The sequence below is a fragment of the Hevea brasiliensis genome, chromosome 6, assembly GCF_030052815.1.
Source record: "Hevea brasiliensis isolate MT/VB/25A 57/8 chromosome 6, ASM3005281v1, whole genome shotgun sequence".
Lineage (NCBI taxonomy): Eukaryota > Viridiplantae > Streptophyta > Magnoliopsida > Malpighiales > Euphorbiaceae > Hevea > Hevea brasiliensis.
In genome coordinates this window covers 102,379,747-102,395,343 of record NC_079498.1, presented here as the reverse complement: position 1 = coordinate 102,395,343, position 15,597 = coordinate 102,379,747, and the positions used below count along the sequence as shown (strand labels likewise).

Sequence of the window (15,597 nt, the reverse complement as noted above, 5' to 3'; positions counted from 1 at the left end):
AGGAACAGAAGGAAGCTGAATTTGTGTGAGAAGAGAAGGATCAGAGGTGATATGATCGGTAGCCCGTATCCGAGAATCCACGGCTTAACAACTGAATTTGAAAAAGCATTAAATGGAGAGATTATACCTGCTGCATTAGCGAATATATCTCCATTGCCAGAATTTTTATTTTGATTAATCATCGTCAAAGCCTGTGCTAATTTTTGCAATTGTTCATTGGTAAAATTAACTGGAAATCCGAGCTTTTAAATCGTTGTCTCCCCAATTGTTGTTTCATGACAATTGGTGAAACGTCCCCGATTCGATTGTTGATTGATTGTATGGATCTAGCATTTTGGTTAGCCTTTTTGAGTCGACAACGATCTTTTGTGTGCCCACTATTGTCACAAAATTTGCAATGATATTTTAACTTGCGACACTCATCAATATTATGGCCTGACCTGTTGCAGTGTTCACAAAATTTTTCTTTAGCACCTTTTTGTGTGATGACCGACTCAAGCGGCACTCTGGAGAAATTCTCGGTGATGCTTGGACCAATCTGTTCTTTGGGTTTCTTCTTGAATGATCATGGAGTATGCTTGACTTAACGTTGGGTAATGGTTTCATCAAGAATATGTTGGATCTCACAATCTTGTAAGGATCATTGAGCCCCATGAGAAATTGCATCAATTTATCCTCCTCTCTTTCGATGCAGTGATCATTGGTGCGATTGCAAGTCATCGTGTCTGATGAATCTCTAATTCATCCCACAAAGCTTTGATTTTGATGTAGTAAGGTGCCACGGACATTGTACCGAGTGATTGTTGCTATTGCTTTTGGATTTGGAATATAGCAGTGACATTCTTACGAGAAAATTGATCCCGAAGATCATCCCACACTTGTTTGGTGTCTCGGCATTCATGAAATTTGGATGCTATATCAGTTCGATGAATGAGATATCCATGAGAGTATCATCTTTGTTACATTGGTTCCATTTTTCAAATTCGGTTGGTATTCGTGGATGATGGCATTTTGATAGATCCATCAATGAAACCCAATTTTTTCTTGGCAATGAGAGCATGCGTCATACTTTTATACCAGGATTGATAATTTGTTCCGTTTAACTTAGTTGGAACCAACAAGTGTCCTGGTTGATCAGAATGGTGGATGTAATATGGATGTGATGGATCCATAATGTCTAATTTGGATTGGTCTGAAACTTCTTTTGACATTGAAAAACGAGCGGAAGAAGGTGAACAATTTTATACAGAGTACCAAGATCGGCGCTCTGATACCATGTCAAATAAGATAGAAATGATAGGAAAGAAAATTGTATATATTCTTCAAACGTGATGTACATAATTTATACACAGAGACTGCACTAATCAATACATTTACAGCACTAACTACTCCCTTATTATAGGCTAATATAAAGCTTATTACTATATTTATACAGCAGCTAATTTAGGTAAAGATAATTACATAAAGGGTAACAAATATCTTTTCCAATATGTGAGGACGTTCAGTGCTCATCCTTGGCATTGTGAGTTGTTATGGAAAAAACAACTATCGTGGATTGTTCATGCTAAATATGTCATTGCTCCCTCAAGCTGTGACATATAGGAACAAGAGAACTTTTTATTTTGGTAATGAGGGATGGTGTTAAATTCATATATTAAAGTATTTCAATTACTTTTTTGAAAATGTATGAACATCTCCAGTTTTAATATGCGTTGTTTGGTTATAATTGAATCTATCTGATAAATTTTAGTTATTTTGATTAAATTTGATTTTATTTTTTATTAATAATAAATCATATTTATTGATTCTTTTATAAATAAAAAGATTATAAATATTTTTATTAATATTTAATTAATTAATAATATATATAATAACTTTTTTATTAATTAGATTAATTAAAATCAACAACCACCGATCAAATATTTTTTTTCTGATTAATTTTGATTCTCTCATCTTGATTTGGTTTAGTAAATATTAGAATTTAATTAGATTCAATTAATCAAATGCTTAACTCAACTTCGTAAGACGCTTGGAATTCTTTTTATAGAATGATAATGTCTATGTAATTCAGTGTATTTGGTAGAAAAAAGCCTGTTACTGATATAAAATGAAATTAAAATATACTTAGTGTTGATTTCAGACTGCACTCTGATGAGATCAGCCCTCGAAAACTAGACATAAGCCACTATTCATTAGCAAGAACACAGTATTCTTCAGTAAAAGGAGAAAGAATAACTTGCTCTGTGCTTACTACATGGCTCCGACAAATGCTATTTCGATAGCTACTAGCTATATAGGAAGTTTGGTGTTCTGTGAATTAGTTTTCAAGCGATGTGGGATTGCATTATCATTCTATATGTATTTAGCAAGCAACATCCAGCAATCAGTGACGCGTAGTTATGTGGTACTCAAACAATGGCATTCAACATCTTCATACATGTCCATATATATTTCTATTCATATTATTTTGGGCCTCTTGTATCTAGTTTTGCAGAGTATTCTTCCTTCTGAAACGAATTGATTATTTTTTAGGAACAGAAATGGTTTGCTGAATAGTATCTTTTGTCAATGTTTAACAGCTTAACCTTACCAAAAAAATAAAATATAAATACAAATATAAATAAAGGCTTTAAAAAAGATTAAACTTGTTTTGTTAAGGGAAAACTCTACTTCCAAAAATAGGCAAGTGCCAATTTTTTTCAATGAAAAGAGATAGAATAGTATGAGGTGCCGATTTCAAGAGATGTAGAATTGCAGCAATATGGAAATATGCTTTGTTTGGCTCATATTTTATGTATATAATAATGGAATGAAGTTACGAAACTAGAATTGATGGGATGCGCCGGTCCCTTGCAATAGTGCAACGCAGGGGCCACGAGAACGCAGGCCCCCACTACAACAAATTATGACATAGACTCTCCCACTTGGGGAGACCTTAGGCAGATGCGCCTCCCAAGTGCAATGGAAGCCACCTACCCAGGCCATGGGCCTCCTTCATCACCCATTGACCCCGTCCAGGTAAGTATGTTATTAATTAGCCATTAGCTTCCTACTTATATGTTCTATTCGCTTCTCCACTCTCATAACTATCCAATGTGGGATTTAATGCATGTGTGAAGAATGGAGGAGAAGAGAGTTTTTGCAGCTTTACTCATCTTTTTGAAGACGCTTAAGTGCTGTGACAGGAAGATGATAAACTTTTGGTGAAGAACCCCTTTATTGCTGTAAAATAATATTAAATTGTACTAGTTTTGGTTGAGCTGTGCTCTGATGAGATCAGCCCTTCAAAAATAAGTATATGCCATTTTACAGTAACAAGCACACGATATTCTTTAGTAAAAGGCGAAAGAATAATTCGCTTTGTGCTTATTACATGGCTCATGTTATCTACGTTGGAAAGCTTTTGGCTACACTTTTGGCTACACGTAAAGGTGAGAATCATGCATATTAGCTTTTCAATCGATGTGGGACTGCGTCATCCAATCTAAAGCATAAGCTAGCCAATACATGCCAATAGAATCAAAACAAAAAAAAAAAAGCCACCTCCAAAGCCCCAACACATCCTTTAATTTATACCTTTGGGCTGCAGCTGAAATTATTGTCCATATTCATTTTAGAAATTGTAGTTTTTTTAAAATAAATATATAAAAATATATATGAAAATACAAATCAAAGGTACAATTGTATAAAACCTTCTGACAATGTTGATTTTTTATATACTAAAAGCTAAATATATGAATCATATATATTAATTTAAAGCTAAATTTAGTTGATGAAGTATATTTTTTTATAGCAATTTTTAATGCTCTCTTTCTGAATATGCTATGACAATCACCAAAATAAAATATGCTCTTAAAAAGAAAATTTGTTCTTTTGTTTAAATTTATTCGTTTGTTTTTTACTATATACCGATTAATCTATTAATAAAATAACAAAACAAATAAAATTCTAACAAAAAGAAAGCACAAATCCTTCAAAATTGAAAATATATATGATTTATTTAAAAAAAAAGCAAATCTAATAAATTTAATAATTATTGACATAAAATAAAATAAAATAAAGAAAAAAAAATTATCTCCATTGGATTGGGAATAATTTATTGTAATATGTTTATCAAAATTCAAATATTATTTTTATTTAAGTAGAACAAAATAGCTTTCTTAAATTAGGAGGGAGTAGGTGAACAGGGAAAGAGTGGTGTGAATGATAATGAATCATAGCGTCACCATCTGAGTCCGAATAATGTCAACGCAACCATATTCCAGAAGCTGAATCTGTCGCAAGCATTGCAAGTATTTGTGATATGGATACTGTAAACGGCGTCTTTATTCTCCTTCGGTATAAAATTGTTGTGCTTGCTGCTTCCATTTAATTTTTGCACTTTTGCGGTATAGTTTGACAAAATCTGTTTCCTAGTGAGATTTCTCTTACTTAAATTTAATTTATTATTATAAGATTATTTATTAAATATACAAGTTCTATATATTTATATATTTAAATTTATAATAAATCAAATTTAAATAAAAATTTCCTTTAAAAATAATTATTTTCTTCATTTAAAACTCATAAACCAATCTTTCTTTGCAATCTAAAAATTAAAAAATATATATATATATTCTCAACAACCACTTTTTTTAGATAAATTATACAATGCACTAAAAATACAGTTAAAATATATACTCTTTTATTCATATAAATATACAGAAATTATTAGATACACTCGGTATACATACATCTTCTTTCACAATTATATGTGACTCACTTTTCGTATTATAAGAAAGGTTCACTCTTCTGTAAGAGAACAAATATTATTTTTTAATACTCACGGTATATCTAATAATTAACCGTAAATATGAGGTTTAAATGCATTTCTTATAATTTATGAGGAGATTTATATTTATATAATGTAAAGAAAACTAAGTCAATTTTTTTATGTATATTATATTCCTTTAAAATATAAAATATTTGTTCATTATCAATGAAATGTCATTCCTATGTGTTACTACAAGAAATTAAAAAAATAGCTACAAAAATTACCGACCAAATATACTGAAATTTCGTAGGTAATCAGTGATTACCGACGAATTACCGACGAAATTTTTTCGTCCACAAATACTAGCGTAGGTAATTTTTACCGACGAAAAAAATGTTGTCGCTAAATTTACCGACAAATTATTTTGTAGGTAAATTTAAATTTTTTTGTAGGTAATTTCGTAGGAGATTTTGCTCTTATAAATTACCGACTATTTACCGATAAAATTTTTCGTTGATAATTACCGACGAAAACAAATTTTCGTAGCTAATTTTTATTTAATATTTTTTAATTTAATCATTAATTTTTAATTTAATTTAATTTTTATTTTTTTTAATTTAATTTAATTTTTATTTTTTTTAATTTAAATTAACCTTTAAATTTAATTTAATTTAAAATGTAATTTAAATTTTAATTTAATTTAATTTAATTTAATTTAAAATTTTAAAATTAATTTTTTAATTTTTTAATTTTTTAATTTTTTAATTTTTAAATTAAATATTAATTATTAATTATTTTAATTTATAATTTTTTAAGATTTAATTGACTTAAAAAAAATTACTAGTGGAGCCCAACGTAGACCCCATATATGTGACTATGCCACAATTGCTCTATGTTGGAGGGTAGTTCTCCTTTTATAGACAAACTCACAACCCTCAAATCTATTCTCAAACGATGTGGGAATTTTACATTTTTTGTGATTTACCGACGAATTACCGACTAAATATATTTCGTAGGTATTTTTTTAAAATTTTATTTTCAATTTCTCCTTAATATTACCTACGAAAATCGTTTCGTTGGTAATTACCGACGAAAACAATTCGTAGCTAAAATTTTTTAAGTTTTTTAGAATTTTTTTTCTCTATTTTCTTCTAAATATTACCTACGAAAAGCTTTTCGTTGGTAATTACCGACTAAAATTTTTTCGTAGGTAAAATTTTTTTCCCTATTTTCTCCTTAATATTACCTACGAAAAGTATTTCGTTGGTAATTACCGACTAAATACTTTTCGTAGGTAAAATTTTTTTAGTTTTTTAGAATTTTTTTTCTCTATTTTCTCTTAAATATTACCTACGAAAAGATTTTCATTGGTAATTACCGACTAAAATTTTTTCGTAGGTAAAATTTTTTTAGTTTTTTAGATTTTTTTCCCCTATCTTCTCCTTAATATTACCTACGAAAAGCTTTTCGTTGGTAATTACCGACGAAAATTTTTTCGTAGGTATTTCTTTTAGTTTTTAAGAAATTTTCTTCTCTATTTTGTTTTAATATTACCTACGAAAAATTTTTCGTTGGTAATTACCGACGACAAATTTTTCGTTGGTATTTTTTTTAAAAAAATTATTTTCTATTTTCTCCTTAATATTACCAACGAAAAGCGTTTCGTTAGTAATTACTGATGAAAAAAATTTATAGCTAAAATTTTTTAAGCATTTTAGAATTTTTCTTCTCTATTTTCTTCTTAATATTACCTCTAAAAACATTTAGTTGGTAATTACCAAACGAAAAATTCGTAGGTAAAATTTTTAGCTTTTTAGAAATTTTCTTCTCTATTTTTTTCTTAATATTACCTACGAAAAACTTTTCGTTGGTAATTACCGACGAAAAATTTTTCGTAGGTATTGTTTTTAAAATTTTATTTTCTATTTTGTTCTTACTATTACCTACGAAAAGCGTTTCGTTGGTAATTACCGACGAAACATTTGGTCGTTATTTTTATTATTTGGTCGCTACTTTTGCCGCTAATGTTAGGCACCACTTTTACCTACGAAATTACATCGTCGGTAAAGTTTTAGTCGGTAATTAGTCGGTAATTTCGTCGGTAAAAATTAGTTTAAATTTTATTTCTCTTTTCGTCGGTAAAGCGTCGGTAATTCGTCGGTAAATTACCCACGAAATTTTGTAGTCGGTAATTTTCGTAGTTATTTTTAACTTTTCTTGTAGTATATATATATATATATATATATATATATATATATATATATATATATATATATATATATATATATATATATATATATATAAAGGAGGTTAACCTATAGATTTAACTCTTAGAACGAAGCAAAAGCTAACAACTTAGAGCTAAGTCTTAACGTGTTATAATAGTAAAAGATATGGTGGCATGCAAGATGACTCATGCCTTAATTTGACCTTATGAAACTATATATGTTTGTTACAATATTTAATTTGAAATTATTGTATTTTTTTAAGAATTAAAACTATTGTTATATCAACGCATGAGGGGAGAGGTAGTATTGAAATTCATAGGATCAAATCCAAACATAGCAAAATATTATTTTAAAACATAATAAATTAATAATGCATTTTTTAAATTAAGAATGATTTTTGTTATCTAATTCTTATATGAAGAGAGAGAATCTTGAAATTTCAAGCCAGTATTTATCATATGCAAATCAAATGCAATAATCTACTCAGAATCTTCCCGTAATATAAATAAAGTGAAGAACAGTTAATTTTTCATTTAAATTTAATTAAGATTGGAAGGGAAATTTGGCTGGTATTATATGTCAAAATTATCCATGTCACGACCCAACCTATGGGCTGAATCGGCACTAGGACTTGGGCCAGCCTTAAGCCCCCGAGGCCTGTAGTAAGTTTAACTATTCCTTAACCAATCCTAAGTCCCATTTTAAGTCCAATTTCAAGAATTCGACCGGACAGAGTCCGGCCATAATATAGACCAGACAACAGGGAGTTTTTGACTCGCCCGACCTGTAAACACAATTATAACAATTTGGGGAGCTCAGCTCACCCTCCACATACTCATCATGTCATAAATCAAATGGGAGCTCAGCTCCCTCATCCAATCCAATCACACTCACACATACATGCATTTAATGTTCTTACAAATTCAACATAATATTATATTGCAGTTCCAAATTGATTAAAACACTCCTAACATATGCGAAGTCTAAAATTTTGGCTAAATTGTACAAAATATATTAGATATTACTAATTGACTTGTGAAGAAGAGAAGCAGATTAGTCACAACAAGTAATCCTCCTGTAGCCTGGAAAAATAAGGTGAACTGGAGTGATCGTTCAACTCAAAGAGTAAAATATCAATTTTAACTACATTTTCTATAGCTACCTAGAGCTAATGCATCATAATGAGTGGAATGCAACACCATTGAAATTTTCATACATATCACATCATAACAGCAAAAAGGCAATTTGGAGCACTCACACACCCAATAATGTTCAAACAGTATATATATGGGAGCTGATCCCCTATACAACTCTCTTAATCCAACATCTGCCAGCGAGTGTCTCTCACGCTGGACTTTCGCTAGATAAACCAAATGCAGGGCCCAGCGAGATCATCTCGAGTCGTGCCTACCCCAACTTATTCATAAAGGACCGGATCCCAGCGAGTGTCTCTTAAGTCGCGTCTACCTGTCCCATCCATATCCAATACCACACGCACACTAACGTACGCACACTGCTCCAAATTACCATAAACAATATCCATGACACTTCATCAATTAAAAATACAATATAAAATGTGCCTAGCATTTAACTACATAGATACATATTTATAAGTGATACATGGGCATTTCTGAACATATAATAATATTGAAGTTATAATTAAAATTAATATTTTACTTACAGACTTGAACTGAGGTCACTGCTGCGGCTGGGTGGAGGAAAAAGGCTATCCCGGCTCGCCTGATAATTTCATAATTATTTAATATATTTGACTCAATACAAGTTTAGAAAGGACCAAAGACGCCCAAAGTCGTATCGAAAATTCAGCAAAATCTCTCCTATACTTAGGACTTACCCAACCTGCAAAATGGTTCAAAATACACTTCTATATCACAAGTCACACATCTACAACTCAATCACATCACATGGCCCCTCTTGGGCCCATCCAAATAGTCAACAGCCACAATTTGAAAAATTACAATTTAGTCCATATAATTAACTCTTTTGCAAAAACTACCCAAATGAGCTCTAAAAATTCTAAAATTTTGCCCTGCGGTCCTTAGCAATATTATTAAGCTAACGCAAAAGGAATTATAATTTTTTAACCTACCACGAATAATGTCTGAAAATGATGAGGTAGCCTATAATTTTGACCCAATTCAAAAACTTTTTCAGTAGCCTGCCTGCCTGACTTAAAATTGCAAACCCGAGCAACTTTTGAATTTCCTTGAATTGAAGGTACCTACGAGAAGCCCACAACACGGGGTTAGTGCATAATTTTTACGAAATTTATTAAGCTCATTTAGTACTTAGAAAAACACTGCGAAGTTCAATGGGACTCACTGAAAAACGTTGTCAGAAAAATTTAAAATGAGTATTTCTGCAAAGTTCTCGCTAAGGGGAGCACTTCGGTACTCTTAAATTTTTCGTGGAGTTCACAGTTTACGAGAAATCTAGCTCAAAAGTCGAAATGGGCTAAAACTTTCCTGACAAAAATTAGACAAACTGCTTGATGGATTTTAGTGTTCTTGGTGTCTATGGAAAGCTCTCAAGATGTAAATGGATTTTAGGACAAGACCTGGTCCAATCGGTGGCCAGATCGACTAAAATTAGTCCCGGGAATTTGAAGCGGCGCGCTACACGAAGGGGAGTTTTGGGGCGCATTTTTCGGCGATTCCAGGCAGCGGCCTACAAGGGGAAGGGTACCAGGGTGGTCGCCGCGTGAGGAAGGGTGGGTGGCGGTGGCGGTGGGGAGGTGAGAGGAGAGAGAAAAAGGGAAGGGAAGAGAGAGAGTCGGGATGTGGGAGGGAGAAGGAAAGAAAAAGGAAAAGGGCCGGTTCGATTTGATCGATCCGACCCGGTTAAGTTCGATTCAGCCGGTTCAATTCAGGATACCCAAAATTGAATTTTTACTCTATCCTGGGACTAAAAACGAGGCCCAAAAATTTTGAAAAAAAATTCAAGAAAACTCAAAAAAATTCATAGAGTCTAAATATATTTTTAGTTTTGCTACGTGGTCTTTAAATTAATTTTTAAAAATCATCCAAGTTTCACATTTTTGAAAAATTTAACCTGATTTCTAAAATCTGAAAAATTTCAAATAATTTCTCAAAATTTAAATAAAATAAAATATTAATATTTACCCATAAAATAATTTATTTAAAAATTAGGGGTGTTACATTCTTCCCTCCTTACAAAAAATTTGTCCTCGAATTTTTACACAAGGTAGAATAAAATAACAGAATTACACACATATTGAACAAATAAGGATAATTGCTATGCATGTCCCACTCTGACTCCCGGGTGCATTCTTCCATTGACTGGCTTCTCCACAAAACTTTAATCATAGGGATTTTTTTTTTATCTTAGTTGCCTCACTTGGTAGTCCACTATGGCTACTGGCTGCTCCTCAAACGTCAAGTCTTCTTTCAGCTCTACTGTATCCGGATGTAGCACCTGAGAAGGATCAGGTATGTATTTCCTGAGCATGGAGATGTGAAATACAGGGTGAACATGAGAAAGGGTTGGTGGTAACTCCAACCGATAGGCAACTGCTCCGACTCTATCAGTAGCCTCAAAAGGTCCAATATACCGAGGTGCCAACTTGCCCTTCTTTCCAAATCTCATAACTCCCTTCATTGGAGAAACCTTTAGGAATGCGTAATCGCCGATTGCAAACTCTACATCCCTCCGTTTAGGATCTGCATAACTCTTCTACCTACTGAAAGTCGTTTTCAATCATTCCCTGATTAAAGGAACTATCTTAGAAGTGTATTGCACTAGGTTTACATCATGCACCTTTGCTTCTCCTATTTTCGTCCAACACAAAGGAGACCTACACTTCTGCCATATAGTGCCTCATAGGGTGCCATCCCGATACTCGAATGATAACTGTTGTTGTAGGCAAACTCCACCAAGGGTAGCTGATCATCCCATTGACCTCCGAAATCCAGGACACACATATGAATAGGGGTGGCTACGGTTCAGGAACCACCGGTTATGGTTCCTGAACCACCAGTTTAGGTTCAATGAAATCATGAACCTAAACCAAACCGCTAGGGGACGGTTTGGAAGAAGGTTCCTGAACCGTTGGTTCCGATTTGAGCCCCGGTTTAAAACGGTTTGAAGGGCGATTCAAAAAAGAATGGTTCAAGACAATTTGAAGGACGGTTTGAAAGCGGCTTAGGGATAGTTTAAGGGTAGTTTAGACAAAAAAAATTAGAGAAAATTTTTATTGATTCAAAATTTAAGTTATATTTATAAAAATATTTTAATTTTTCTTAGGAATCTTTCAATCAAAATAAAATAAGAAAAAAAAGAAAGAAAATAATTTGTCTTTCAGAAAAATTTAATAAGACTTAAACCTGATTAAAAAATTAGAGATGAAATTAATTTTTTTTAAAGAAATTAGCAAAAAGTGTACAAACTTAATTTTGCCTATGTATCCCTTAGGATTTAGAGGAATAAAAATTTCTAGTACTATTTCTTGCCTTTTTTTAAAAATTATATAATAATTGATAATTAAAAAGTATAAAAGAGAAAAAAAATTAAAATAGAGGGTATTGGAAATTTTATTGAGGATTTAAAGTAATAACAAAGTAATTGAGATAGTATTGAAAATTTCAGTAAGTATATAAAATAATAAAGTAGGAAAATTGAGAGAGTATTGAAAATTAAAATGAGTGTAGAAAATAATTATTTAGAGAATTTGAGAAAAATTGAAAAAATATTAAAAATTGAAGAAAATGCAGAGAATAATTGTGTAGAGAATTAATGATATATATAAATGAATTAGGAGTGAGGTAACATTTTTATTGAATTTTTTTATATTTAAATCGCCGATTTAATTCGGTTCGAAATCATCGATTCAACCCGGTTCGGAACCGCCGGTTCACGGTTCTTAAAAAATATGAACCTGAACCAAATCGCAAAAGGACAGATTCGGTTTGATTTGAAGCTGATTTTGGTTTTGACCAATTTTGGTCTAGTTTTGACCGAACCAGTTCCGGTTCGATTCCGATTCAAAATCAGACCGTGGCCACCCCTACATACGAAGCATATCCTCTAATGTCTGAATTGTCCTTTCGGACTGCTCATTTGTCTGGGGGTGGAAGGCGGTACTAAAGTTTAACTGCGTGCCAAGTGCCTCTTACATCTTTCTCCAAAACCTAGAAGTGAATTGGGGCCCTTTGTCAGATATTATGGAAGTAGAAACTCCATGCAATCTGACTATTTCTCGAATATAAAGCTTGGTGTATTGTGCAACAGAATAGGTGGTTCTTACAGGTAAGAAATGAGCTGATTTAGTCAGACGATCTATAATTACCCATATCGAATCATATCCCTGCGTGGTACGAGGCAACTCAGTTACAAAATCCATAGTGATTATTTCCCACTTCCATTTTGGGATAGAGAGCTCTTGCAGCTTCCCTGACAGCCTCTGGTGTTCAAACTTCACCTTCTGACAAGTCAAGCACTTGGACACAAAGTCTACTATGTCCCTCTTCATGCCATTATACCAGTAGTTATCCTTCACATCAAGGTACATCTTGGTGGAGCCTGGGTGGACACTGTAGGGTGTACAGTGTGCCTCTTGCATGATCTCATTCCTGAGGTTGTCCACGTCAGGCACAGATATCCCGGAACTTTGCATAAGAGCGTTATCACTAGCAAATCCAAATTCACAACCTTCAGCTTGCTGTACTCTTTCTATAATCTTCATTAATTGTGGGTCCCTGTGCTGAGAAACTCTGATTCTATCTCGTAGGTCTGGTCTTACTGAAAAATGGGCCAATAATACTGCCTCATCTAAAATGTCCAAGATCAGACCTTGATCTATCAACTCGTGTACTTTGTGAATTGACGGTCTCCTCACCGCTGATATATGCACCAAGCTGCCAGAAGATTTTCTGCTCAGAGCATCTACTTCTACATTGGCCTTCCTAGGATGATACTGAATGGTACAATCATAGTCCTTCAGAAGTTCAATCCATTTCCTCTGCCTCAAGTTTAAATCCCTCTATTGGAAGCTGTATTTGAAACTCTTATGGTCAGTGTATATCTCACACACTTCACCATACAAGTAGTGTCTCCAGATCTTTAATGCAAAGACTACAGCCTCCATTTCCAACTCATGGGTGGGATAGTTCTGCTCATGCCTCTTTAGCTGCCTTAAAGCATAAGCCACTACTTTCCCATGCTACATCAAAACACACCCTAAACCAACTTTGAAGGCATCACAGTACACAGTATATCCTTCACCACTCATTGGTAATGTCAACACAGGGGCTATAGTTAGACATTCCTTAAACTTCTGGAAGCTTTCCTCACAATCATCTGTCCAAATGAACGGAACATTCTTCCGAGTTAACTTAGTTAGGGGAGCTGCTATCCTAGAGAAATTGTGTACAAAACGCCTATAGTAGCTAGCTAGGCCTAGAAAACTTAGAACAAATACGTTTGCAATCCCTGTATAAGGTAAGGAACACTTGCATATGTTCTAAGAAGAGGACGCCTATCTGGTCCAGAAAACAATATCACAATAGATTCTAGAACACTGCCTATCTTCATTGCTTTGGACTTTAGTGCCTTCATAAACCCCATAAATTCTTTATATTCTGCTGCTGTAAGTTTCTCTTTGATTTGTGAGACATTGTTATAGAAAGTCAAACACAAAGTTGAGAAATTGTTAATGCAATCAGTTAAAGTGTTTAACTAATTTAATGAGATATCTTACTGCAAGACATAACACAATGAAAAGAAATCAGCATAAATAGTTCTGACAACTCAAAAACAGGATCTGATGGGAAGATTCACTTCCATAAAAACATATTGACAAAGCAAGTAAACCTAAGGATGTTGTGGAGATGACTTTTAATCATTTAATAAGTAATTGTTACACAAACTCCAATAATATGTTTGAGAAATATATATTTGAGAGGTTTTCATATGGTATTCAACCCAATAAAGGTATAGCTGCATATCTGAAGTCAGAAGAAAAACACCAATAATTTAAAATCTGAAAAGAAGTAGTGGAGTGATATAAATCTAACAACCACAGCCTTGTGCAACATATCATGATAAAAGCGATGTTAAGAACCATAAGCTATGGTACGATTTCATATGTTTTGTGGGTCAAATATTGAGCGACCTATGTTTATGCTAGAAAGCGGGCAGTGTGATCTTTTATTCCAGTAGTTCCTTCACAATTTCAAACCAAATAATGCTACATTTATAAATTCTTCATTTGTTAAAACATATCACCTGAATCAGAAAATGCAGATACTCTTTTTTCCTCATCACTACAAGGTACCAGAGTTGTCTGAACAACTTTGTTTTTCTGAGTAAGGGACTTTGAGTCCTGTGCAATACCATGATCTTTACATGGCAATACTGAAACAACTTGAGTATTTTGCCTGCTTCCATCATCAGAAAGTTGTGGATTCTCTGGTTTCATCACCAAACTACTAGATGTATGCACCCGAGTACTTTCTATCTGTCCCTTTAATTCATGCTTTGAGTTATATCCTTTGCGCTTCTTTGCAGTATATGGTACCATCAATTTCTCCTTGCTTGGGATTTCATCCAAAACAGATTTGCCAGTCAAATCAATTCTATCTTGATTTTGACATTGCATATTTTCCCTCTCACATATTAGAGATGTTTTCTCACTACAGATTAGACCACTCAAATACTTCAATTTGAAATCCTTATTTTCCTTGAAAGTAGGGAGAGATGGTCGATTGCCAGGAAGAACCTCCTCCACGTGCCTCAAATCTTTACCTCTTCTAGCATCAAGAAAAGAAGACAATGATTTTACACCACAACTATGACCTGTCGGTGTGATCTGCAGATAAATATGACCAAGCAAAGGTTCATGAAAGAAAAAAATACTAGAACATGCTACAAAATAAAAGTATGCCATGCTCAGGAAAATTGAAAATTTACCAAATTAAGAAAATCATCCAGGTAAAATTTGTCTACAGGCTGTGAAGTCTTCACCTCTTTGGCACTTTCTGCAACAATACATCACCATGTTGGAAACGTTTTGCGAGCAGAGCTTTCATCCTCCAAGCTTAAGATGCCACTATCACCAGGCCCAAAAGGAAAATAAGGTTCGTTCTCAATGTAATCGAACTTTATTTATATATATGTATATATAAAAGGGGATGGGAGAATAAAATCTCGAATCTGAATCTAATAATTGGATATATTCTCAATCACTGGACTAAACAAATTTGTACAGAAAATTTATATTCTTTTGTAAAGAAAATTCGTACATTAATTAGATTTAGGCTCACCCCTAGGTTTGTAAATATTCAACTTGCAACACTCTTCACATATACACAAAATCAGTATATCCCACATATCCCCAAATTCTCTCTCACTCTCTCTCGATTTTCTCTTCTTCCCTTCTTTCTCAATTATCTTCTACGCAGGCGTCCTTTCTTTTCTTCCCTTTTCTCTTTCTTTCTTTCTTTTTTTTTTAATTCTTATTATTCACAGGATAACAGTGATTACTCCTGAATAACTTTCTTAAGTTGCTTGTTTCCAGTTTGAACCTTATTTCTGCAATGCATGCAAACCATCTGCTTACACGTTTGAAGGAATTCAACT

The 15,597-nt window shown here is 33.1% G+C and overlaps 3 non-coding genes across 3 annotated transcripts; all 3 read right to left on the bottom strand.

Annotated features, from left to right (window-relative positions):
- Positions 1 to 2,146: 2,146 nt before the first annotated feature.
- On the bottom strand, positions 2,147 to 2,261 carry LOC131181306 (U5 spliceosomal RNA). Its single transcript, XR_009149933.1, has one exon. It is a non-coding gene; the product is annotated as a U5 spliceosomal RNA (small nuclear RNA).
- Positions 2,262 to 2,866: 605 nt separating this feature from the next.
- LOC131181089 (U1 spliceosomal RNA) lies at positions 2,867 to 3,026 on the bottom strand. Its single transcript, XR_009149716.1, has one exon. It is a non-coding gene; the product is annotated as a U1 spliceosomal RNA (small nuclear RNA).
- A 237-nt stretch (positions 3,027 to 3,263) lies between these two features.
- On the bottom strand, positions 3,264 to 3,379 carry LOC131181295 (U5 spliceosomal RNA). The gene has a single exon (XR_009149922.1). It is a non-coding gene; the product is annotated as a U5 spliceosomal RNA (small nuclear RNA).
- Positions 3,380 to 15,597: the final 12,218 nt, after the last annotated feature.